Source organism: Cetorhinus maximus, chromosome 11, assembly GCF_964194155.1.
Source record: "Cetorhinus maximus chromosome 11, sCetMax3.hap1.1, whole genome shotgun sequence".
NCBI classification, from domain to species: domain Eukaryota; kingdom Metazoa; phylum Chordata; class Chondrichthyes; order Lamniformes; family Cetorhinidae; genus Cetorhinus; species Cetorhinus maximus.
Window position 1 is genome coordinate 528,546 of NC_135889.1, and position 27,103 is coordinate 555,648.

General features: G+C 49.8%; 1 protein-coding gene across 1 annotated transcript in view; it reads left to right on the forward strand.

Moving 5' to 3' along the window:
- The first annotated feature begins 14,205 nt into the window (after window positions 1-14,205).
- The window catches only part of LOC144686942 (NACHT, LRR and PYD domains-containing protein 3-like), a 37,493-nt gene continuing 24,595 nt past the window's right edge, over window positions 14,206-27,103 (forward strand). The window contains exons 1-2 of the mRNA XM_078552788.1: window positions 14,206-14,302; window positions 17,223-17,343. The gene's annotated coding sequence lies outside the window, so the exon portion shown is untranslated. The remainder of the gene's footprint in view (window positions 14,303-17,222; window positions 17,344-27,103) is intronic.

The following is a 27,103-nucleotide window of genomic DNA, read 5'->3' on the forward strand; positions in this document are numbered from 1 at the left end:
GCTGGTTTAATGTGGGGGGTTGGGGGGTTGGCGGTGGGGGGGTAGAGAAGTTAGGGGGGGCCTCCGCATTCAAAGGATCATCGTCCGCCATTTCTGCCAACTCCAGCATGATGCCACCACCAAACACATCTTCCGTTCACCGCCCCTAGCAGCATTCCGTAGGGATCGTTCCCTCCGGGACACCTTGGTCCACTCCTCCATCACCCCCTACTCCTCAACCCCCACCTATGGCACCTCCCCATGCACACGCAGAAGATGCAACACCTGCCCCTTCACTTCCTCTCTCCTCACCGTCCAAGGGCCCAAACACTTCTTTCAAATGAAGCAGCACTTCACTTGCAATTCCCCTTACTTAGTCTACTGCATTCGTTGCTCCCAATGCGGTCTCCTCTACATTGGAGAGACCAAACACAAACTGGGCGACCGCTTTGCAGAACACCTGCGGTCTGTCCACAAGAAAGACCCAAACCTCCCTGTCGCTTGCCATTTTAACACTCCACCCTGCTCTCTTGCCCACATGTCTGTCCTTGGCTTGCTGCATTGTTCCAGTGAAGCCCAGCGCAAACTGGAGGAACAGCGCCTCATCTTCCGACTAGGCACTTTACAGCCTTCCGGGCTGAATATTGAATTCAACAACTTTAGATCTTGAACTCCCTCCTCCATCCCCACCCCCTTTCCGTTTCTTCCCCCTCCCTTTTGTTTTTTCCAATAATTTATATAGATTTTTCTTTTCCCATCTATTTCCATTATTTTTAAATCTATACCTGTAATGCCTTGTCAGTCTTTCCACCCCACCCCCACTAGAGCTGTGCCTTGAGTGTCCTGCCATCCATTCTTAATTATCACATTCTCTTAGATAGTATCCCCACCTTTAACACCTCTTTGTTCCTTTGTCTGTGACATCTTTTGATTATCTGCTCCTATCACTGCTTGCTTGTCCCTACAACCACCCGCCCCTCAACTTCTCTCCCCCCACCTTAAAGCAGCTTATATTTCACCCCTCTCCTAACTTTACTCAGTTCTGTTGAAGGGTCATGAGGACTCGAGACGTCAACTCTTTTCTTCTCCGCCGATGCTGCCAGACCTGCTGAGTTTTTCCAGGTAATTCTGTTTTTGTCAGAGAAACAAGGGGCAGGTTCAGGGAGAGACAGAGAGATGGGGCACCAGGCGGAAGAAAGACAGCAAGAGAATAAAAGGGCAAATGGAGAGATACAGATGTGAGGAGATATATAAGGGGACTGAGCGAAAGTGACGGGCAGGGGAGACAGAAAAAGAGAGAGGTAGACGTGGGCAGCTGGAGAAAGTGGTTAATGGTGCAAACTGATAGAGTGGGAAAGATGGGACAAAGGAAGATAGTAAATCAGATCATGGACACAAAGGTGTAGACATATTGGGTGATATAGGGTATGAGCTGCAAGTGGGGATAACGTGGGGTGAGATACAGGAAGAGAGAGAGAGAGATGCAGACAGTGGGGGAGGCTGATGAGGAGACTGTACCACATGCACATGTGGGAGGCAGAGAGTAAGACAGATCACCACAGACCGATACCACATGGACTGCAGTGATTCAGGAAAGCAGCTCACCACCACATTCTCAAGGGCAATTAGGGATGGGCAATAAATGCTGGCCGAGCCAGCAATGCCCACATCGCATGAACGAATATAAAAAAAAAAATCAGAGGTTGACAGATGTGAGGAGATGGTGGGAGGCCAGTGGCGGGACAGTAATCAAAACATTTTCACCCAAATTCTAGCTATTTGCTGTAAGCCCAGGAGGACAGGCCAGGGATCTGGGGAAAGTGACATTCGACTTCACATTGTCAATTGTCATCACATTTTATATCCTGTAATAATTAGATCTCCCAATGAATGATGGAGTGAAGGACACAGCTGGAAGTAAACTGGGATTGTAGACTGAGGAGCAACAGGTGAACCAGCACAGGATTGAGAGAGAACCAACTGGAGAGAACCTTTCCAATTCAAAGAGTTGTCACAGACTGACTTGGGGAGAAAGGTGAGAGGAAGCCCTATTTACTCTGATAAACATTGGTCCTGTAGACAGTATACAAAGATTACAAGGTAAGGCAGGAATTGGCGAGAATGAGACTGAGAGAGTCTGGCCACCCAGCACAATTATCCAGCATGAGGCCGTACAATGGAACCTGAACTGAGATCATTTTCTGTCACAAAACACAGTCACAAGTGAATTTTAGACACCCCACTGACCCAGCCCACACCTGTGCCTCATTGACCCAGCCCACACCCCACTGACCCAGCCCACACCTGTGCCCCACTGACACAGCCCACACCTGTGCCCCCCTGACCCAGCCCACACCCCACTGACCCAGCCCACACCTGTGCCCCCCTGACCCAGCCCACACCACACTGACCCAGCCCACACCCCACTGACCCAGCCCACACCTGTACCCCACTGACCCAGGCCCACACCCCAATGACCCAGCCCACACCCCACTGACCCAGCCCACACCCCACTGACCCAGCCCACACCCCACTGACCCAGCCCCACACCCCACTGACCCAGCCCACACACCACTGACCCAGCCCACACCCCACTGACCCAGCCCACACCTGTACCCCACTGACCTAGGCCCACACCCCAATGACCCAACCCACACCCCACTGACCCAGCCCACACCTGTGCCCCCCTGACCCAGCCCACACCCCACTGACCCAGCCCACACCTGTACCCCACTGACCTGGCCACTTGAAATTTCTCTGAAATCTGCTTCCATTACTCCTTCATGTTGTGCACCCAGATTTTAAACAACCCACTGATTTTTTTTCAATTCTCCACCCGTTCTTTTGCCAATTATTTTAAATCGTTTCCTACACTTGCCACTCACTTGATTCTTCTCTTCTTCCATTAAAACCCCTGCACTTTGAACCTCTCTGCCCTACCTGCTCTTCACCTTCCCTGTTCTAAAGAGAACAATCCAAGTTTCTCCAATCTCTCCATGTAAAAGATGACCCTCATTCCTGGCATCATCCTGGTAAATTTCGTCTGAATCCAAACCAAGGCCTTGATATTGTTCCTGAAATGTGGTTCTGAGAATTGTAGTGTTACTGACAGGAGGGGATTGAATTTAAGCAGCCCTGATTTCTCCTCTCACCACCCGTCCATGAACAGAAAGCTGTTCTAATTTTGATTTTCTCCTTTATAAGCAGTGGTGTATTTCCCAACCCCTCAGCTTTGGTGTGATCTAGTTTCTATTAATAACCCCAGAGGAAGGGTGAACTCAGAGCATTAGTTTATTTACACACACTCAAAACGCTTGAGGGGGGTGTCGCTATGTAGCTCCCTGTGCATTTATACAATAAATGAGGGATAGAGAAAGATTGATTTACAGGGCAAAGACCACAGAGCAAAGTATTATTGTTTCACATGAGTCCAGAATCAAAAGTTCAGTGGTGAATTCCTTCACAGAGGTCGGCAGGCTGAGCTGATGCTGGATAATTCATGTTTCCAGTAGAGTTGACTTCTACAATGAGACAGGTTTGCAGAGATGAATTAGCCTTGTCAGCGATGGTATTGAAGTCCGGAAGTTCCAGTAGAAACAGTGTCGATGGGGGCAGGCATTCAAACCTGGACAGATGAATGGAAAATAAAAGATGTAAAGAAATGAAATGAGGACAAAAAAATAAGAAATATGTAAGAACAGAAGTGCCGGTTAGTGTGTAGAAATCACAGAGTATAAAGTACAAATTCAATTTGTTGCAGGTGCATATTTAACTTGGAGGGTATGGCACGCTACCCATTATGGAGACATGGCCGCAAGATGGTCAGGACTGGGAATTAAATATACCCAGTTTTAAGGTCTACAGTAAAGATAGAGTAAATAAAAGGTAAACAGGAGATGCCACACCTGCCCTTTTACCTCCTTATTTCTCACTGTCCAGGCTCCTAAACATTTCCTCCCAGATGATAAAGTGATGTCCTTGTATTTCTTTCAGTTTAGCAACTGTATTTGCTACTTTCAGCACGGTCTCCTTTACATTGGGGGAGAGAAAATGCAGATTGGATGCCCACTTTGCAAACTCCTCCAATTCAGTTTGTGGGCATGACCCTGAGCTCCCAATCTCCTGTCATTTTAATTCTGGTCTCCACTCCAACTGTGTCCTGGGCCTCCTGCTCTGACCCACTGAAGCTCAGTGTAATATCAGGGAGCAACAGATCATCTTTCAATGGGGGAGGTGGTGGCATAGTGGTATTGTCACTGGGCTAGTATTCCAGTAAGACCCAGGATAATTCTCTGAGGGACCCAGGTTCAAATCCCACCATGGAAAATGGTGAAATTTAAATTGAATAAAAATCTGGAATTAAAAGTCTGATGATGACCACAAAGCTATTGCCAATTGTTGTAAAAACCCATCTGGTTCGCCAATATCCTATGTTCCATTCTATAGGGACAGAAATCTGCTGCCCTTACCTGGCCAACACATGACTCCAGACCCACAGCAATGCAGTTCATTCTTAAATGCCTTCTTTAAATCTAAGTACATGACATCCACCTGCTCCTTTTATCCACAGCACATGTGATTCCTTCAAAAAACTCCAATAAGTTGGTTAAACATGATTTGCATTTTACAAAACCATGTTGACTCTGTCTGATTGCCTTGATTTTTTCTAAGTGCCCTGCTATGACATCTTTAACAATAGCGTATAACATTTTCCCTATGACAGATGTTAGGCTGACTGGCTTATAGTTTCCTGCTTTCTGTCTCCCTGTCTTTTTGAATAAAGGAGATATATTTGCTATTTTCAAATATAATGGAACCTTCCCTGAACTTAGGGAACTTTGGAAAATTAAAATTAGTGCATCAACTATCTCACTAGCCACTTCTTTCAAGACCTTAGGGTGAAGTCCATTTGGACCTGGGGATTTGTCAGCCTGCAGCCCCAACAATTTGCTCAATACCACTTCCTTTGTGATTATAATTTTCCCGAGTTCCTCCCTCCCTTCCACTTCCTGATTTACAGCTACTTCCAGGATGTTACTTGTGTCCTTTACAGTGAAGACCGGAGCAAAATACCTGTTTAATTTGTCCGCCATCTCCCTCCTTTCCACTATCAATTCCCCAGACGCACTTTGTAGAGGGCCAATGCTCACTTTATTACTTTATAACTCTTTTCCTATTTAAATATCTATAGAAACTCTTACCAGTCATCTTTATATTACTGGGTAGCTTTCTCTCATACTCTAATATTTCTCTACTTATTAACCTTTGTCATCATTTGCTGTTCTGTGTATTCTTTCCAATCTTCTGACCTACCACCCATCTTTGCATAACTATATGGTTTTTCTTTAAGTTTGAAACTGTCTTTAACTTCTTTTCCTTAACCTCAGATGGTGGGCCCTCCCTTTGGAATTTTCCTTTCCCATTGGAATGTATATATTCTGAAATATCCCTTTAAATGTCTGCCACTGAACTTCTATTGACCTATTCCTTAACCTCATTTTCCAGTTTACTTTAGCCAGCTCTGCTTTTGTGCCCTCACAGTTGCCTTTATTTAAGTTTAAAATACTAGTCTTGGATGCACTCATTTCTCCCTCAAAATGAATGTAAAATTCAATCAAACGATGATCGCTGCTAGCTAGGGGTGCCTTCACTAGGAGGTTATCAATTAATCCTATCTCATTGCTCAATACCAGGTCTGGTATACCCTGCTCTCTGGTTGACACCAGAATGTGCTGTTCTAAGAAACTATCCTGAAAACATTCTATGAACTCTTCATCTACGCTACCTTTGCCCATCTGATTTTTCCAGTCCATATGTAGATAAAAATCCCCCGTGAGTATTGTTGTACTTTTCTGGCAAACTCCCATTATCTCCTTTTTTATACTCTGTCCTACAGTGTAGTTACAATTAGAGGGCATGTGCACCACTAGCACAAATGACTTCCTGCCTTTATCATTCCTCATCTCAACCCAAACCATTTCAAATCCTGGGCTCCTGAACTTAGGTCATCCCTCTCTAATGTGCTCATACCATCATTAATTAACAGAACCACCCCTCAACCTTTTCCTAATTTTCTGTCCTCCCTCTATGTCACATACACTTCAATATTCAGGTGCCAATCTATGTCATCCTGTAGCATGTCTTTGTAATTTCTATCAGATCATACTTATTTATTTCTATTTGCACTGTCAGTTCATCTGTTTTGTTTCGAATGCTACGCGTGTTTAGATACGGAGCCTTTAGTTTTGATTATTTTTGCAGCATCTAGCTTTTTCTGCCGATTTACTCCTGAGAATTGTACTCTGTGTCCCTTCTTGTTTCAGCCTGTGTATCATTTCGCATGTTAATAGCTGTCTCACTTGCCATGTCTCTACTCTTTAGTTTACCACATCTTCCCAAATTTGATCCCTTGCCTCTACTATTCAGTTTAAAATCCTCTCTACTTCCTTAGTTAGGCAGCTCGCAAGGACACCTGCCCCAGCACAGTTCAGGTGTAGACCACCCCAACGGTACTGTTCCTACTTTCCCAAATACTGGTGCCAGTGCCCCACAAACCCCACTTCTCCCACACCAGTCTTTGAAACACGCATTAGTTTCTTTAATCTTATTTGTCCTATGCCTATTTTAGAGAACAGGACACCCTAGACTGGGTGTTGAGTAATGAGAAAGGAATAATTGGCAATCAAGTTGTGCGAGGCCCCTTGGGGATGAGCGACTGTAACATGATAGAATTCTTCATCAAGATGGAGAGTGACGTAGTTGATTCTGAGACTAGGGTCCTAATCTTAATAAAGGAAACTACGATGGTATGAGATGCGAGTTGGTTATGATGGATTGGGAAACGTTACTTAAAGGGAGGACGGTGGATAGGCAATGGCAAACGTTCATAGAGCACATGGGTGAACTTCAACAACTGACTTTTACTGTCTGGCGCAAACGTAAAATAGGAAAGGTGGAAAATCCATGGCTTACAAGGGATATTAGAGATAGTATTAGATCCAAGGAACAGGCATGCAGATTGGCCAGAAAAAAAACAACAGACCTCTGCTTTGGGAGCAGTTTAGAATTCAGCAAAGGAGGACCAAGGGATTGATTAAGAAGAGGAAAATAGAGTACGAGAGTAAGCTTGCGGGGAACATAAAAACTGACTGTAAAACTTTCTATCGGTATGTGAAGAGAAAAAGATTGGTGAAGACAAATGTAGGTCCCCGACAGTCAAAAACAGCGGAATTTAGAATGGGGAACAAAGAAATGGCTGACCAACTAAATACATACTTTGGCTCTTTCTTCACAAAGGAGGATACAAATAACATACCAGAAATGTTGGGGAACACAGGGTTTAGTGAGAGGGAGGAATTGAAAGAAATTAGTATTAGTAGGGAAATGGTGATGGAGAAATTGATGGGATTGAAGGCCGATAAATCCCTAGGGCTGATAATCTAAATCCCAGAGTACTTAAGGGGGTGGCCCTAGAAATAGTGGATGCATTGGATTGAATCTTCTGAGATTCTATAGACTCTGGAACAGTTCTTACAGATTGGAGGGTAGCTAATGTAACCCCACTATTTAAAAAGGGAGGTAGAGAGAAAACAGGGAATTATAGACCAGTCAGCCTGACGTCGGTAGTGGGGAAAATTCTAGAGTCCATTTTATAAGATTTAATAGCTGAGCACTTGGAAAACAGTGGCAGAATCGGACAGAGTCAGCATGGATTTACGAAAGGGAAATCATGCTTGACAAATCTACTGGAATTTTTTGAGGATGTAACTAGTAGAGTTGATGAGGGGGAGCCAGTGGATGTGGTTTATTTGGACTTTCAGAAGGCTTTCGACAAAGTCCCACATAAGAAATTAGCGTGTAAAATGAACGCACATGGGATTGGTGGTAGTGTATTGAGATGGATAGAAAACAGTTTGACAGACAGGAAACAAAGAGTAGGAATAAACAGGTTTTTTTTCGAATGGCATGCAGTGACAAGTGGGGTACCACAGGGATCGGTGCTGTGAAACCAGCTATTCGCAATATATATTACTGATTTAGATGTGGGAGCTAAATATAATATCTCCAAATTTGCAGATGACACAAAGCTGGGTGGGAGGGTGAGCTGTGAGGAGGATGCAGAGCTGCTTCAGTGTGATTTGGAGAAGCTGAGTGAGAGGGCAAATGCATGGCAGATGCAATATAATGTGGATAAATGTGAGGTTATCCACTTTGGTAGCAAAAACAGGAAGGCAAATTATTATCTGAATGGCTATAAATTGAGAGAGGGGAATGTGCAATGAGATCTAGGTGTTCCCGTACACCAGTCACGGATTGTAAGCATCCAGGTGCAGCAGGCGTTAAAGAAGGAATAAGCTAAAAGCAAATAACTGTGGATACTGGAAATCTAAAATAAAAACAAAAATAAAAATACCTGGAAAAACTCAGCAGGTCTGACAGCATCTGCGGAGAGGAACAGAGCTAACATTTCAACTCAGTGTGACTCTTCAACAGAACTAAGGAAAATAGAAAAGAGGTGAAATATAAGCTGGTTTAAGGGGGGTGGGGGTGGGACAAGTAGAGCTGGATAGAAGACCAGTGATAAGTGGAGTTTGCCAAAAGATGTCATAGACAAAAGGACAAAGAGATGTTGACGGTGCTGATATTATCTAAGAAATGTGCTAATAGGTGACATTAAGGGTAGAAAGCAGGAGGAGCAAGGTACAGATAGACCTAGTGGGGGTGGGCTGGGGGGGAAGGGATCCAAATAGGCTAAAAGGTAGAGATAAAACAATGGATGGAAATACATCTAAAAATAATGGAAATAGGTGGGAAAAGAAAAATCTATATAACTTATTGGAAAAAAGGGGGATCGGAAAGGGGGTTGGGATGGAGCAGAGAGTTCATGATCTAAAATAGTTGAACTCAATATTCAGTCCAGAAGGCTGTAAAGTGCCTAGTCAGAAGATGAGGTGTTGTTCCTCCAGTTTGCGTTGAGCTTCACTGGAACATTGCAGCAAGCCAAGGAGAGACATGTGGGCATGAGAGCAGGGTGGAGAGTTGAAATGGCAAGCGACAGAAAGGTGTGGGTCATGCTCGTTGACAGACCGAAGGTGTTCTGCAAAACGGTCACCCAGTCTGCGTTTGATCTCTCCAATGTAGGGGAAACTGCATTGGGAGCAGCGAATGCAGTAGACTAAATTGAGGGGAGTGCAAGTGAAATGCTGCTTCACTTGAAAGGAGTGTTTGGGCCCTTGGACGGTGAGGAGAGGGGAAGTGAAGGGGCACGTTTTGCACCTTCTGCGGTTGCATGGGAAGGTGCCGTGGGAGGGGGTTGAGGTGTAGAGGGTGATGGAGGAGTGGACCAGGGTGTCACGGAGGTAACGATCCCTGCGGAATGCCGCAGGGGGTGTGAAGGGAAGATGTGTTTGGTGGTGGCATCATGCTGGAGTTGGCGGAAATGGCGGAGGATGATCCTTTGAATGCGGAGGCTGGTGGAGTGATAAGTGATCAGAGGAACTGTTTTTGAAAGTGGCAACAATCATTGGCATCACTGTTCACCAATATCCATTACAAGCCCACGAACTCCCACAGCTACCTCGACTACAGCTCCTCACACCCTGCTTCCTGTAAGGACTCCATCCCATTCTCTCAGTTCCTTCGCCTCCGTCGCATCTGTTCTGATGATGCTTCCTTCAAAAACAGTTTCACTGACATGTCCTCCTTCTTCCTTAACCGAGCTTTTCCACCCATGGTGGTTGACAGGGCCCTCAACCGTGTCCGGCCCATCTCCCGCGCATCCGCCCTCACACCTTCCTCTCCCTCCCAGAAACATGATAGGGTCCCCCTTGTCCTCACTTATCACCCCACCAGCCTCCGCATTCAAAGGATCATCCTCCGCCATTTCCGCCAACTCCAGCATATGTCCACCTCGACCTCAGGACCCACCTCGACCTCAGGACTCCCACCACTGCCCCGGACCCACCTTGACCTCAGGATCCCCCCACCGCCCCAGACCCACCTCGACCTCAGAACCCTCCCGCTGTCCTGGTCCCAGCTCGACCTCAGGACACCCCCAGCGCCCTGGACCCACCTTGACCTCAGGAGCCCCCCAGCGCCTTGGAACCACCTCTTCCTCAGGACCCCCTTACTACCCCGGACACACCTTGACCTCAGGACCCCCCCACCACCTCTGAGCCAACTCGTCCTCAGGAGTCCCCCACAGCCCCGGACCCACCTCGACCGCAGGACCCCCCACCGCCCCGAACACACCTTGACCTCAGGACCCTCCCACTGCCCCGCCCCCTTTGATCTCCATACCTCCCTACCACCCGGGTTCACCCTCGGATCTTTGGACAACCCTGAAACTTGGACCTCACCCCCTAATCTCCGAATGCCCCAAAAATCAACCCCCGCCCCCTGATCTCCAGGCATCCTCACCCATCCTGACCAACGGAACACCGCCCCAGCTCCCCAGCTCTCCCTCCGTATCACAACAGCGACCTGCTGACCACTGGAATCCCGTCCAACCTCCGAAACCCCCCCTGACCTCCCAAGACCCGGAACCAGCCTTCGGATGCCCTCCAGCCCCCAGGACTCTGCGACCTCCCCCAAACTCAGGCCCCTCAGACGTCCAGAACCACCCCCCCACCCAACCACAACCCCGCGACGTCGGACACCCCGAATCCCAAAGCTCCCCACCCCACCAACAACGGACACCTCCACCCACAGCATTCCCTCTAGCCCTACCCCCATCCCCGGCATCCTCAAGCCTCACCACCACTCCCCGAACTCTGGGCCCCCAGCCCCCACCCCCCCCGGAGAACCCCAAAACGTACTACACCCAGGCACTGCCAACCTGCACCCCCCTTAGACACCACCAAAACCCACACCAGGCACCCCCATGACGCAGCACTACACCCGACCTCCGGTCAACGCCAACCACCCCCAGATACCCTGAACCTCCAGCCAGAAACTGCTGAACCCCACCCCCAGAATCTGGACACCCCCAACACCCAGCCTCCCACGGAGACCCCAAAACCCCAACCTCACCTCGGACACATTCAATCCTGACCCCTCAACCTCAAGACACCCCAATCCCCCAAATCCCCACAGTCAACCCCCACCCACACAGACACCCCCAATCCCCCAAATCACCTCAGGCACCCCCACCCATAGAGACACACCCAATCCCCCAAATCCCCTCAGGCAACATCCGCCCACACAGACACCCCCAATCCCCCAAATCCCCACAGGCAACCCCCACCCACCCAGACAACCCCAATCCCCACCCCTGGGCACACCCAACTCCCAGCCCCGGACACGCCAAGCCCAGAAAACAAACCCCACGCGCAAACACACAGTCCCAAACACCCTCCCCCGGGTCCCAACCCTCACCCCTCCAGACACTGCCAACCCCCCAGACACCCCCAATACCCCCCAGACACCTTCACCTCCAATACCCACCCGGACACCCCCAACCCCCTCCACCCAGACACCACCAACCCAGACAACGATCACCACGTGGAAACAGCCCCCCGGGGCCCAACCCTCATCCCTTGAGACACCCAATCCCAGCCCCCTTCCCCGCCCAGACGCCCCCGACACCCGCCCACCGACAGACCCCCAACCACCGCACACCCTGGACACCCCCAACAACCGCAGCCCCTCCAGACACCCCCGACTCACACGCAAACAACCCAACCCCCACAGCAACCGAGACGCCCCCCAACACCTCCTACCTCCCGAGACACCCAACCCCTGACCTCTGGACACACCCAAACCTCATCACCAGCCGACCACCAAACCCTACCCCCGCAAACTCTGGACCTCATAACCCCCTCCTGATCTCCAGAACCACAGCCCCTGACAATTCCCTCACTATATCTGGATAGCCTCAACCACCAGCCGCGCCCCCCCTCTCCTAAGCACCACCCCTGATCTCCAGCTACCCCAACCAGTATCCACATTCCCTGACCTCTGGACACCACCAACACCTACCCCACGACCTCTGCGCACCCTAACTCCTAGCCCCCAACAACCGGACAACCTCAATTCCCATTGCTCCGAGCTCCAGGTACCCACAAACCCACCACCCCTGCCCCTCGACCTCCAAACACTGCCAACCCCACCCTCCAGTCCCCAGGACACCCCCAACCCTCTATTCGCACCCCCGGCCTCTGGACACCCCAAACCCCACACCCTTGACTTCCAGACACCCCCCACGGCCACCCGGACACATCCAACTCCTCACTCTTGCCCAACGCCGAGACCCCACCAAATCCCCACTCTTCCCCCCGCCCTTTAGGCACCCCAACACCCACCCACCGGGTCACCTCAAGCCCCACCGACCAGGACACCCACAAATCCACACCCAACCTCCGGGTGCCCCAAGCCTCCAGGCCCCCTCAAACTCCACCTCCCCCAACCTCCGGACAGCCGCAAAAACCCCCCTTAACCTCCGGTCACCCCGAACCCCTAGCTCAGCCAGAGACTCCCACACCTGAACCCCCTCCCCGCGGCCTCTCCCGCAACCACACCACCCGGGACTGTCCTGCATCCCCAAACTCCGGACTCACCCGCACCACCACCCACCCGACTTTCCCGCACCCCAAACCCCTGGTCTCTCCCACACACCAACACCCCACCGGAACAACCCACAACCCACACCCCGGACTCTCCCACACCGCCTTGCTCACCCATGGACAGCACCCTGCCAAACTCCAGACATGAGCATGGACCCCCCCCAAACTCCGGATATGATCATCCCCCACCCCCCAAACTCCAGACATGAGCATCCCCCCTACCCCCAAACTCCAGACATGAGCATCCCCGCCACCCCCAAACTCCAGACATGAGCATCCCCACTACCCCCAAACTCCAGACATGAGCATACCCCCCACCCCCAACCTCCGGACATGAGCATCCCCCCCACCCCCAAACTCCGGACATGAGCATCCCCCCCACCCCCAAACTCCAGACATGAGCATCCCCCCCACCCCCAAACTCCAGACATGAGCATCCCCCCCACCCCCAAACTCCAGACATGAGCATCCCCCCTACCCCCAAAATCCAGACATGAGCGTCCCCTCCACCCCCAAACTCCGGACATGAGCATCCCCCCCACTCCCAAACTCCAGACATGAGCATCCCCACTACCCCCAAACTCCAGACATGAGCATGGACCCCCCCCCAAACTCCGGACATGAGCATCCCCCCCACCCCCAAACTCCAGACATAAGCATCCCCCCCACCCCCAAACTCCAGACATGAGCATCCCCCCCACCCCCAAACTCCAGACATGAGCATCCCCCCCACCCTCAAAATCCAGACATGAGCATCCCCCCCACCCCCAAACTCCAGACATGAGCATCCCCCCTACCCCCAAACTCCAGACATGAGCATCACCCCCAAACTCCAGACATGAGCATCCCCACCCACCCCAAACTCCAGACATGAGCATCCCCTCCACCCCCAAACTCCAGACATGAGCATCACCCCCAAACTCCAGACATGAGCATCCCCCCCCACCCCAAACTCCAGACATGAGCATCCCCTCCACCCCCAAACTCCGGACATGAGCATCCCCCCCCCCGCAAAACCCCGGACATGAGCATCCCCCCCCAAACACCAGACATGAGCATCCCCCCACCCCCAAACTCCAGACATGACCACCCCCCACCCCCAAACTCCAGACATGACCACCCCCCCACCCCCAAACTCCAGACATGACCACCCCCCACCCCCAAACTCCAGACATGACCACCCCCCCCACCCCAAAACTCCAGACATGACCACCCCCCCACCCCAAAACTCCAGACATGACCACCCCCCCACCCCAAAACTCCAGACATGACCACCCCCAAATTCCAGACGTGACCACCCCCCCACCCCATAACTCCAGACATGACCACCCCCCCACCCCCAAACTCCCGACATGACCATCTGCCCCACCCCCAAACTCCAGACATGACCACCCCCCCCGTAACTCCGGACATGAGCATCCCCCCCACCCCCAAACTCCGGACATGAGCATCCCCCCCCACCCCTAAACTCCAGACATGAGCATCCCCCCCCAGCCCCCAAACTCCAGACATGACCACCCCCCCACCCCCAAACTCCAGACATGACCACCCCCCCGCCCCCAAACTCCAGACATAACCACCCCCCCAATTCCTGCCCACTGAGCTTGTCACTGGCCTGTCAATCTCCCTGGCCCTTTAGCCAATTAGCGGGTGCTGTGTAACCGGGGGCGGGGCCTGCGCTGGGCCCGCGAGGAGCCTTTTCCGTTTCCGCCCCGAGCGGCTCAGGGGAGCGGAAGCGGCGCCGCAGTTTTGCGGACCCGGTAAGCGGGTGTTTATTTTCAGTGTAAATTCAGCGGGGCAGCAATTTCCGGCGGGAGTTGGAAGTTGGGGCCCAATGTGAATGCGGGAATGGGGGCTGGAGCTGCAGAGACTCCATCCGGAACCGCTCCAGCCGGAGATCCCAGTTTACAACCCACTTCCCGCTCCGCTGGCCGGGGTGTGTTTAACCTGAGAGCCGCTGGGGGCGGGGCCGGGCTGGGGGAGGGGGCGGGGCCGGGCTGGGGGAGGGGGCGGGGCTGGGGGAGGGGGCGGGGCGGGGCTGGGGGAGGGGGCGGGGCCGGGCTGGGGGTGGGGGTGGGGGAGGGGGCGGGGCCGGGCTGGGAGGGGGTGGGGCGGGGCCGGGCTGGGAGGGGGTGGGGCGGGGCCGGGCTGGGAGGGGGGGGCGGGGCCGGGTTGGGGGCGGGGCCGGGCAGATATTGCAATAAAGCGGAGCCTGGGAGAAAAGGCGGGAAGAGTTTAAATCGCCTGTAAATAGTTTGCGGGTTTTCAATGTGAGTCCCGGGACTGGGAGGATCCCCTCATCTTCCTGGGACCTTGGAAAGGCGGCATTGCCGACATGGCAGCGATTTCTTCACTCAGCCCTGGTGATGTTGTTTGGATTTGTTCCCATTCTTCACCTTGGGCTGGGGGACACGATCTTCAGAGCGAGAGTGAAGCTGGGTCTAGGAGGGAAAAGCAGCCTTTCGCCTTTCTCCATTCTCCCCGCCTCTCATTGCTCCATTTTCCTCAGGAGAGGCGCAAATGCTCCCTTTTCTCTCCAAAGCTGCAGGTTAATCCCGGGCCCCCCCACTATTCAACAATCTGACTTCAATACAAAGCTTTCACTCTCTAGAAATACTGTAAATTCCCCAGAAACACTGACCTTCTCACCGTCATTCACAAACACCCCCTCCCCCATCATCAAATCCCCGCCCAATGGACAGGCTTTGGGGGGGGTCGGGAGGCGAGTTACCCGCTGCAGGATTCCCAGCCTCTGACCTGCTCTTGTAGCCACAGTTTTTATTTGGCCGGTGCAGCTCAGTTTCTGGTCAATGGTAAACCCCAGGATGTTGATAGTGGGGGATTCAGTGATGGGAATGCCATTGGACATCAAGAGGCGATGGTTGGATTCCCTCTTGTTGGGGATGGTCATTGCCTGACACCTGTGTGGTGTGAATGTTACTTCCACTTGTCAGCTCAAGCCTGGATATTGTCCAGGTCTTGCTGCATTTGGACATGGACTCATCGGTATCTGAGGAGTCACTAATGGTGCTGGACATTGTGCAATCATCAGCGAACATCCCCACTTCTGACCTTGTGCAAGGAAGGTCATGGAAACAGCAAAGGATGGTTGGGCTGAGGACACTACCCTGAGGAACTCCTGGAGCTGAGATGACTGACTTCCAACAACCATCTTCCTTTGTGCTCGGCATGACTCCAACTAGCAGAGAGTTTTCCCACTGATTCCCGTTGACTCCAGTTTTGCTCGGGCTCCTTGATGCTACACTCAGTCAAATGGAGAATTGATCTCAAGGGCAGTCACTCTCATCTCACTGTCATAAGTTTAGGAGCTGAGTGGCCCTGGCTGAACCCAAACTGGGCATCAGTGAGCAGGTTATTGCTAAACAAGTGCTGCATTATAGCACAGTTGATGACTCCTTCTGCTACTTTACTGATGATGGAGAGTAGACTGATGGGGCAGTAATTAGCTGGCTTGTACTTGTCCTGCTCTTTGTGTACAGGCCATAACTGGGCAATTTTCCACATAGCCGGGTAGCTGGAGCTGTTGTAGCTTTACTGGAACAGCTTGGATATGGTGCGGAATGTTCTCGAGCACAAATTTTCTGGGACAGAGTTCTCCACTTCCCCAACGCTTTGTGTCAGGAAGTGTTTCCTAACTTGCTCTCCTGAATATCGTGACTCTAACAATAGGACAGTTGTCCCCTTGCCCTGGCCTCCCACACCAGTCATTAATGTTTCTGTCAACTGATCAATTCTTTTCACATTCCTCAGATCCTCAATCAGAGCAGGTAGTTGGCAGGGGGCGGGGGAGGATGGTGTGGGGAGAATGGGTGGTGCAGGATGGGGAGTTACTTCTGCGCCCGCTCTTTCATATCACTCCTTCCAGATCATCATAACTCACTATTTAAAATAAAAACTCATCTCCCTTCTGGTTCCTTTGCCAATTACAGATTCCATAAATCTGTCCTCCTCTGCTTCCGACCCCTCTTCCAGTGGAAACACTTCCTCCGTCACTATCAAAACCTTCCTCATTTTGAACTCCTCTGTTCAATCTCCCTTTAGCCTTCTCTGCTCTAAGGGAAACAGCACCAGTTTTCCCAGGGCTTCACATAACTGACGTTTTTAAAAATTCTTTCATGGGATTTGGGAGTCACTGACAAGGCCAGCATCTGTTGCATGTTCCTAAATGCCGTTGACAAGCTGGTGGTTAGCCACCTTCTTGAACCGCTGCAGTTTATCTTGTAAAGTTTCTCACTCTTGCTACCATTCTGTTAATTCTGCTCCAGCTTTTTAAGTGTGGGGCCCGGAAACTCTCGCTCAGACCCAACCTGTGATTGATAAAAATTGAACATAACTTCCTCATTTTTGTAATCTATAACTCTGTTTATAACGTAGAAAAAAAAATATCTCAAAATCTGAGTGTTTTCTTTGAAGTCTCTTTGGTCCTGCATCACGATTAAAATTGGACCACAAATTCACCTTATTATTTTTAATTCAAAGGGTTGAGAGCATATCTGGCACCAGCAATTGAATAAGTAGAAAGCAATGGGAGAATAAGTTTGCAGATTGATATGGGGAAATGGAGAAGAAAATTATTGTGGATTCAGACATGGGAGAGAGATGGTTTTTGATACTTTCTGTGCTCTGTGGTAAGACATTTCTCTCTCTGTCTTGTTCCAGCTGTTCCCATTTGTATCTGTGGCCTGATTGGCAGAGTCTGTGAACTGGACTGCTCCTGTGACCCTGACTGCTCCTCTACAGACATCAGTGTCTTTTCTTCCTGTCTGCCGGGCAGTGAACTGTAAGTCTCTGTTAGTGTGTTACTGCATTGGCTCCTGATCTGGCAATGCCATGATTTTAACACAGGAACATAAGTAGCTGTGGACATAAGCTGTGGACCCTTTGGCCTCTTGAGCCTGCTGCACTATGCCTGATCATAATGACTCTTCTGCCTCAACTCTGCTTTCCTGCCTGCTCCTTATATCCTTCCTTTTTTTATTTCATTGAATGTGGGTGTCACTGTCTAGGCAGCATTTTTATTGCCCATCCCCAATTGAGAAGGTGGTGGTGAGGCTGCCTCTTGAACCACTGCTGACCATGCAAGATCAAACGAGCAAATGGGGTAGAGAATTCCAAAGATTCACAACTCTGAGTGAATCAGTTCCTCCTTATCTCAGTCCTGAATAATCTGTATCCCATCTTCCAGATTCCCAGCCATGGGAAACAGCTTTTCAGTGTCTACACGGTCATGCCCCTTCAGATTCTTCTATGTTTCAATGAGATCACCTGTCATTCATCTAAGATTTTAAATTTATTTATTTAGTGTTTGTATAATCAAAGAGCCAAGCAATAGCTTTGTTAGTGGCTAGACGGAGTTCTTTTAGCAGCCTTCTTGTTTAGTGAGTGGACACTCCTCAAAAATACGAGTCATTGTTTGGACCACACCACAGCACACTGGATGGTCTTAGCGACCTCACTAATGTTGAGTGCTGCACAGAGCATTGGTCAGTCTAGAAACGGTTTAAGAGACCCACTCTAGGAGGTCAAAGCTTGGTGGATGAGCATTGCGTTCTACAACAAGAGTGGTTTCTGATGGATGTTTTCTCCCGCTAATCCTCCTGCCCCGGGTCCACAGATGTTACTTCTCGCTGTCGTGTGTTGAACCATATGGGGTGGCGTGATGGAAGGTATACTGCTGGTGGGTTGAGGAGTTGTTGAATTAGAGCATTCTGGGTTAGACTAGACTTTTGCCAATTGCTTGCCCTTTGCAATTATCCTTCTGGTGGTGGGGGCAGGGGTGCTGCTGTTCAGAGCAGGGAACCAGGGGAGGTGATTTGGTCAAAGAGTCCTGCATGATGTACATTGGTACATTTGTTGTGGTCAGATTGGTATCTTACTGGGCCGCAGTATTCTGCAGTTGAGTACATGATGTCAAGAGTCAAGAGTAAAGATCTTTAGGATGTTGGCCTGTGATCTCCATGAGGAACTTGTCAGTTTACTGTGAGCCTGTTTTTCTGCTGTCTTGATGACGTGCTGCTTGTATGTAAGACTTCTGTCAAGGATGACGCCGAGATAGAAAAGGTGGGGATTGTTCAGACTCTGGCCATCCAGGGTGATGTTCAGTTTCCTGTTAGTGCTGGCATTTTTAAACATTCATTCATGGGAGGTGGGCTTCGCTGGCTGGGCAGTATTTATTACCCATCCCTAATTTCCCTTGAGAAGGTGCTGAGGAGCTTCCTTCTTGAACTGCTGTATTCCATGTGGTATATGTGCACCCACAGTGCTGTTAGAAAGGGAGTTCCAGGATTTTGACCCAGTGACAGTGAAGGAACGGTGGCATATTTCCAAGTCAGGATGGTGAGTGACTTGGAGGGGAACTTCCAGCTGGTGATGTTCCCATCTATCTGCTGCCATTGTCCATCTAGATGGCAATGACTGTGTGCTTGGAAGGTGCTGTTGAAGGAGCCTTGGTGAATTCCTGCAGTGCACCTTGTAGATGGTACACACGGCTGCCACTGTGTATCAGTGGTGGAGGGAGAGGATATTTTTTGGACGTGGTGCCAATCAAGTGGGCTGCTTTGTCCTGGATGGTGTCAAGTTTCTTGGGTGTCCTGGGAGCTGCACTCATCCAGGCAAGTGGGGAGTATCCCATCACACTCCTAACTTGTGTCTTGTAGATGGTGGACAGGCATTGAGGCATCAGAAGATGAGTTACTCGTCACAGGATTCCAAGCCTCTGACCTGCTCTTGTAGCCATTGTATTTATATGGCTAGTCCAATTCAGTTTCTGGTCAATGGTAACCCCGCCACCCCCCCTCCCCCGCCCCCCAAGGACGTTGATAGTGGGGTTATGTGATTGTAATGCCATTGAACGTCAAGTAGTTAGATTCTCTCTTGTTGGAGATGGTCATTTCCTGGCACTTGTGTGGTGTGAGTTTTACTTGCCACTTGTCAGCCCAAGTCTGGATATTGTCCTGCTCTTCCTGCATTTGGACGTGGACTGCTCCATTATCGTGAATGGTGCTGAACATTGTGCAATCATCAGCAAACATCCCCACTTCTGGCCTTATCATGGAAAGAAGGTCATTGATGAAGCAGCTGAAGGTGATTGGGCTGGGGACACTATCCTGAGGAACTCCTGCAGTGATGTCCTGGAGCTGAGATGACTGATCTCCAGCAACCACAACCATCTTCCTTTGTGCTAGGTATGCCTCCAGGCAGTGGAGAGTTTTCCCCGATTCCCATTGACTCCTGTTTTGCTAGGGCTCCTTGGTGTAACACACTGCCAAATGTGGCCTTGATGTCAAGGGGAGTCACTTTCACCTTACCTCGAGTTCAGCTCTTTTGTCCATGTTTGAATCAAGGCTGTAATGAGGTCAGGAGTTGAGTGGCCCTGGCGGAACTCAAACTGGGCATCACTGTGCAGGTTATTGCTAAGCAAGTGCTGCTTGATAGCACTGTTGCTGACCCCTTCCATTAGATGACTATTGATCGAGAGTAGACTGATGGGGAGGTAATTGGCCGAGTTGGATTTGTCCTGATTTTTGTGTACAGGATGTGCCTGGGCAATTTTCCACATAGCTGGGTTGATGCTAACGTTGTAGTTGTATTGGAATAGCTTGGCTAGGGGCAGGGCAAGTTCTGGAGCATAAGTCTCCAGTATTATTTCCGGAATGTTGTCGGGGTACATATTCTTTGCCGTGTCCAGTGCCTTTAGTCGTTTCTTGATATCACGTGGAGTGAATTGAATTGGCTGTAGACTGGCATCTGTGATGCTGGGGAGCTCCGGAGGAGGCCGAGATGGATCATCCACACGCCACTTCTGGCTGAAGATTGTAGCAAATGCTGCAGCCTTATCTTATGCACTGATGTGCTTGGCTTCCCCATCATTTGAGGATGGGGATATTTGTGCAGCCTCCAGTGAATTGTTTAACTGTCTGCCACCATTCACTTCCTTTTGTATTCGGCCAGCTCGGCTCGGAGCAACCGAGCCACTCTTGGTGATGGACGTTGAAGTCTCCCTCCCAGAGTACATTTTGCACCCTTTCCACCCTCAGTGGTTCCTCCAAGTGGTGTTCAACATGGAGGAAGCCCTGATTCATCAGCTGAGGGAGGGCGGTACGTGGTATTCAGCAGGAGGTTTCCTTGCCCATGTTTGACCAGGAGACTTCATGGTGTCTGGAGATGATGTTGAGGAATCCCAGGGCAACTCCCTGTTGACTGTGTATACCACCGTACTACCACCTCTGCTGGGCCTGTCCTTCCAATAGGGCAGGGCAGGGCATACCCAGGGATGTTGATGGTGTCTGGGACATTATCTGTAAGATATGATACCGTGAGGATGACTATGTCAGGGCTGTTGCTTGACCAGCCTGTGAGACAGCTCTCCCAATTTTGGCACTAGCCGCAGTCTGCTGGTAAGGAGGACTTTGCAGGACTGTGGGGGCTGAGTTTGCCGTTGTCATTTCCGGTGCCTAGATCGATGCCAGGTGGACGGTCCAGTTTCGATCCTTTTTTGGGGATTTGGAGCAGTTTGGTTCAGCTGAATGGCTTGCTAGAGGGCATTTAAGAGTCAACCACATTGCTGTGGGTCTGGAGTCACATGTAGGCCAGACCAGGTAAGGACGGCAGATTTCCTGCCCTAAAGGTTATTAGTCAAAAAAGCCAAATGGGCTTTCACAACATTCGTCAATGGTTCCGTGCTCAATAAACTTTTAATTCCAGATTTTTATTGGATTCAAACGACAACATCTGCCTCCTGGGTCTCTGTATTACAAGTATAGCGGGAATCTCACTATGCCGTTGTGTTGGCATTGCAGGTGGAATATGCTAGAAGCTGTTTTACTGGTGCTCGGTTATAGGCACCATGTCTTGTGGTTGTCACCCAGCTTTGTTGCACCATAGTTAAATGAAACTTCGAGCTTCGGGGTATGAATCTGTAGGACACCGCAGATAACATCTGCATAGATTAACTCTCCGAACCAGGTTGGAGGTAAAAACAGAAAATGCTGGAAAAACTCAGCAGGTCTGTCATTAACTGTGGAGAGAGAAACAGAGTTAACATTTCCAGTCCATATGACTTTTTCAGAGCTAAAGGGAAGTGGAAATGTGATGGATTTTATACTATTTAAGAGGGGGCGGAGCAGGTGGAGCAAAATAGAAGGTTAGGGTAGGTGGGAGCTCAGGAGAGGTGGACGAGGATGTCATGGACAGAAACAAAGGGAGTGTTAATGGTGGTGGTAAGAGCTAAAGAAGGTGCTGATCATGGCAGAAAGGTAATAGAAGAACAAGGCATAGCGCTGTGTAAAAGCACAACATATACAGAAAACAGTGACAGATGGTCCCTGTGGGGGGGGGAGGGATGGTGGTGAAAAAGGATAAAACAAAGAATATATAGATTAAAAATAAATAAAAGTAAAGAAGTATTTTTTTTAAATGAGTAAAAATGGGGGTAAAGATGGGGGAGAGAGAGAGAGAGACAGAGTTACACAGAAACAGGCCCTTCATGTCCGTGCCAGCCATCAAGCAGCCTATCTATTCTAATCCCAAGTTTGTTAGACATGATCTCCCCCTGACAAAGCCATACTGACTATCCCAAATTAATCCCTGCCCCTGCGAGTGGAAATTAATCCTGTGCCTCATATTTTTTTCCCAATAGTTTCCCTACCACTGATGTTAGACTCACTGCCCTGTCATTACCTGGTTTATCCATACTAGGCTTCTTGAATAATGGTGCCAAATTCGCTGTCCTCTAGTCCCCTGGAGCCTCTCTTGTAGCCAGAGAGGATTTGAAAATTAGTGCCAGAGCCCCTGCAATCTCCTGCCTTGCCTCACAAAGCAGCCTTGGGTACATCTCACCTGGGCCTGGGAATGTATCTACTTTTAAGCTCGCTAAAACCACTAATACCTTTTTCTTCAATGTTAATTTCTTCAAGCATATCACAGTGCCCTTCCCTGATTTCTACACCTACATTGTCCTTCTCCATAGTGAACAAGGCTGAAAAGTAATCGTTCAAAACCTCACTCTCTGGCTCCACGCAGATTGCCACTTTGGCCCCAAGTGGGCTCTCTTCTTCCTCTGGTTATCCTCTTGCCCTTAATATATTTATAAAATGCCTTCGGATTTTCCTTTATCTTGCCCGCCTGTGTTTTATCATGTCCCTGCTTTGCTCTCCTAAGTATTTAATTACTCCTGCGCCCCACCCCACACCCACCCACACTTTCTTTACTCCTCGAGGGCTTCTGTTGTTTTCAGCCCTCTGTATCTGACATAAGCCACCTTTATAAACTTATTCAATGTGCTATATCCCTTTGACATGCAGGTTTCTTGGACTTGTTGGTCCTACCCTTCACCTTCAGGGGCACATGTTGGCCCTGAACTCTCACTATTGCCTTTTTGAATGACTCCCACTGCTCTGATGTAAACTTTCACACAAGTAGCTGCTCCCACTCCACTTTGGCCGGATCCTGATTGATCGTATTGAAATTGGCCTTCACCCAGTTCAGTAACTTTCTTTCCAGCCCATCTTTGTCCTTTTCCATAACTACCTTAAATTTCAGAGTTGTGGTCATTGTCGCCGAAATGCTCCCCCACTGACACTTCTCCCACTTGCCCGGCTTCATTCCCTAAGCTTAGGGCCAGGACTTCCCCTTCTCTTGTAGGACTTTCTACATGCTGGCTCAAAAAGCTCTCCTGGATGCACTTTAAGAATTCCACCATTCACATCATGACCAGCCCAGTTAATATTGGGGAATTTGAAATCCCCTACTATTATTACCCTATTACTTTTACACTTCACTGAGATTTACCTGCATATCTGCTCCTCTCTCTCCCCCTGAATGTTTGGAGGTCTAAAGTACACTCCCAGCAAAGAGATTGCCCCCCTTTTTGTTTTTTAAGTTTTACCCATATGGCTTCATTTGAGGAATCTTCTATGATACCATCCCACTTTACTGCAGCAATTGACCCTTGATCAATAAGGCAATGGCACCTCCTCTTTTACACCCTGCCCTGTCACACATGAAGATTCTATACACTGTAATATTTAGCTGCCATCCCTGTCCTCCCCTCAACCATCTCTCTCCGATTGCACCAACATTACATTCCTATGTGTTAATCAATGTCCTCAATTCATCGGCCTTACTGGTAAAACTCCTTGGGTTAAAGTAAACGCAATCCAGCTTTGTGCCTTAACAGGTCTATATTTGTTCTCCCTTCCAGATTGATTCGTTTCCCTTCTATATTTGGCTGTGCATCACCCCCTACTGTACCTCCGCTCTGCATCCCATCCCCCTGCCAAATCAGTTTAAAGCTGCGCCCCCCCGTCCCAGCCAGCAGCACTAGCAAACCCCCCCCAGAAGGATGTTTGTCCTGTTCCAGTTCATGAGCAAATCTCCGACTTGTACAGGCCCCAACTTCGCCAGAAACAGACCCAATAATTCCGGAAACTAAAGCTCTCCCTCTTGCACCATCTCTTCAGCCACGCATTCATCCTTTCTATCTCCTATTCCTATACTCACTAGCACAAAGTTCATGGTCTGAAGTTGTTGTGCTTAATGTTCACTTCAAAAGGCCGTAAATTACCCAATCAAAAGATGAGGTGCCGTTCCTCCGGTTTGCCTTGGGCTTCACTGGAGCATTGCAGGAGCCATGGACGGACATGTGGGCATGGGAGCAAGGTGGTGTGTTGAATTGGCAAGCAACAGGAAGGTCTGGGTCATGCTTGCAGACTGAGTGAAGGTGTTCTGCAAATCGATCCCTCAGTCTGCGTTTAGTCTCCCCAATATAGAGGAGACTGCTTCGGGATCAGCGAATACAGTCGGCAAAATTGAAGGAGGTGCAAGTGAAGCGCCCTTTCTCCTGAAAGGAGTGTTTGGGGCCTTGGATCATGAGAACGGAAGCAGTAAATGATGAGGTGTTGCACCATCTGCAATTGCATGGGAAGGTGCCATTGAAAGGCGATGAGGATTTGGGGGGTGATGGAGGAGTGGACCAGAGTGTCACAGAGGGAATGCTCCCTACGGAATGCTGACAGGGGGTGAGGAAAAGATGTGTTTTGTGGTGGCCTCATGTTGGAGATGACAAAAATAGTGGGGGATGATCCTTTGAATATGGATCCTGGTGGGGTGAAAAGTGAGGACATGTGGGACCCTATCAGGGTTCTGGGAGACAGGGGAAGGGGTGAAGACAGAAATATGGCAAACAGTTCCTCTGACATGTCCTCCTCCTTCCTTAACTGAGGTTTTCCACCCAAGGTGGTTGACAGGGCCCTCAACCATGTCTGGCCCATCTCCCGCGCATCCGCCCTCACACCTTCCTCTCCCTCCCAGAAACATGATAGGGTCCCCCTTGTCCTCACTTATCACTGCATCAGCCTCCGCATTCAAAGGATCATCCTCCGCCATTTCCACCAACTCCAGCATGATGCCACCACCAAACACATCTTCCCTTCACCCCCTCTGACGGCATTCCGCAGGGATCGTTCCCTCCGGGACACCCTGTTCCACTCCTCCATCACCCCCTACACCTCAACCCCCTCCCACGGCACCTTCCCATGCAACCGCAGAAGGTGCAACACCTGCCCCTTTACTTCCCCTCTCCTCATTGTCCAAGGGCCCAAACACTCCTTTCAAGTGAAGCAGCATTTCACTTGCACTTCCCTCAATTTAGTCTACTGCATTCGTTGCTCCCAATGCAGTTTCCTCTACATTGGAGAGACCAAACGCAGACAGGGTGACTGCTTTGCAGAACATCTTCGGTCTATCCGCAAGCATGACCCAGACCTCCCTGTCGCTTGCCATTTTAACACTCCACCCTGCTCTCATGCCCACATGTCCGTCCTTGGCCTGCTGCATTGTTCCAGTGAAGCCCAACGCAAACTGGAGGAACAGCACCTCATCTTCCGACTCGGCACTTTACAGCCTTCTGAACTGAATATTGAGTTGAACAATTTTAGATGATGAACTCTCTCCTCCATCCCCACCCCATTTCCGATCCCCCCTTTTCCAATAATTTTCATATATTTTTCTTTTCCCACCTATTTCCATTATTTTTAAATGTATTTCCATCCAATGTTTTATCTCCACCTTTTAGCCTATTTCAATCCCTTCCCCCCACCCCACCCCCACTAGGACTACCTGTACCTCGTTCGTCCTGCTTTCTACCCTTAATGTCACCATTTGCACATTCCTTAGCTAATGTCACCACCGTCAACACCTCTTTGGTCCTTTTGTCTATGACATCTTTTGGCAATCTCCACCAATCACTGGCCCTCTATCCAGCTCTACCTGTCCCACCCCCCCACCCCCCTCCCCCTTAAAGCAGCTTATATTTCACCTCTTTTCTATTTTCCTTAGTTCTGATGAAGAGTCATTCGGACTGGAAAAGTTAACTGTGTTCCTCTCCGCAGATGCTGCCAGACCAGCTGAGTTTTTCCAGGTATTTTTGTTTTTGTTCTCTTGTGCTGTAATCTTTCTATGTTGCAAGCAAGGATGATAAGGGGTAATCTGTAGATGTGGTGCACTGGATTTCCAAAAGGCATTTGATAAGGTGCCACATTAAAGGTTACAGCACCAAATAGGAGCTCATGATGGAGGGGGTAACACAATAACATGGTAGAGGATTGGTTAGTTAACAAGATGCAGGGAGTCAGAATAAGTTGTTCAATTTTAGGCTGGCAAGTTGCAACTAGTGGAGTGCCACAGGGATCAGTGCTGGGGCCTTAACTATATCCAGTTTATATCAATAACTTGGATGAAGGAACCGAATGCATGGTAGCTTAAGTTTGCTGATGACACAAAAATAGGTAGGAAAATAAGTTGTTAAGAGAACATCAGAGTTTACGAAGGGGTTTATACAGGTTAAGGGAATGGGCAAAAATTTGGCAGATGGCGTACAATATAGAAAAAAAATGAACTTGTCCATTTTGGCAGGAAGAATAGAAAAGCAGAATATTATTTAAATTAAGAGAGATTGCAGAGCTCTGTGTACAGAGGGATTTGAGTGCACTGGGAGATGAATCACTAAAGATTAGCATGTTAGTTCAGCCAGTGATTAGGAAGGCAAATGGAATGAAGATAGGACAAAGCTGGGTCAGTGGTGGGTGCGGGGCTGGGTCAGTGGGGGGTGCGGGGCTGGGTCAGTGGGGGGTGCGGGGCTGGGTCAGTGGGTGGGTGCGGGGCTGGGTCGGTGGGGGGAGCGGGGCCGGGTCGGTGGGGGGTGCGGGGCCGGGTCGGTGGGGGGTGCGGGGCCGGGTCGGTGGGGGGTGCGGGGCCGGGTCGGTGGGGGGTGCGGGGCCGGGTCGGTGGGGGGTGCGGGGCCGGGTCGGTGGGGGGCGCGGGGCTGGGTCAGTGGGGGGTGGGTGTAATGTGAGTTAAACAGCAGATAACTAAATTTTACATTGTCTCAAACTTCTTTACAAATTAATGTGGAGAATAATTTAATTTGTAATTTGGAGAAAAGACTGATCCGAGACTGAATCATTTTTATACTTTGACAGTGAAGAAATGATAGGACACTGGCTGATAGTTTGACTGTGCACAAGGGTATGGACAGACATTCA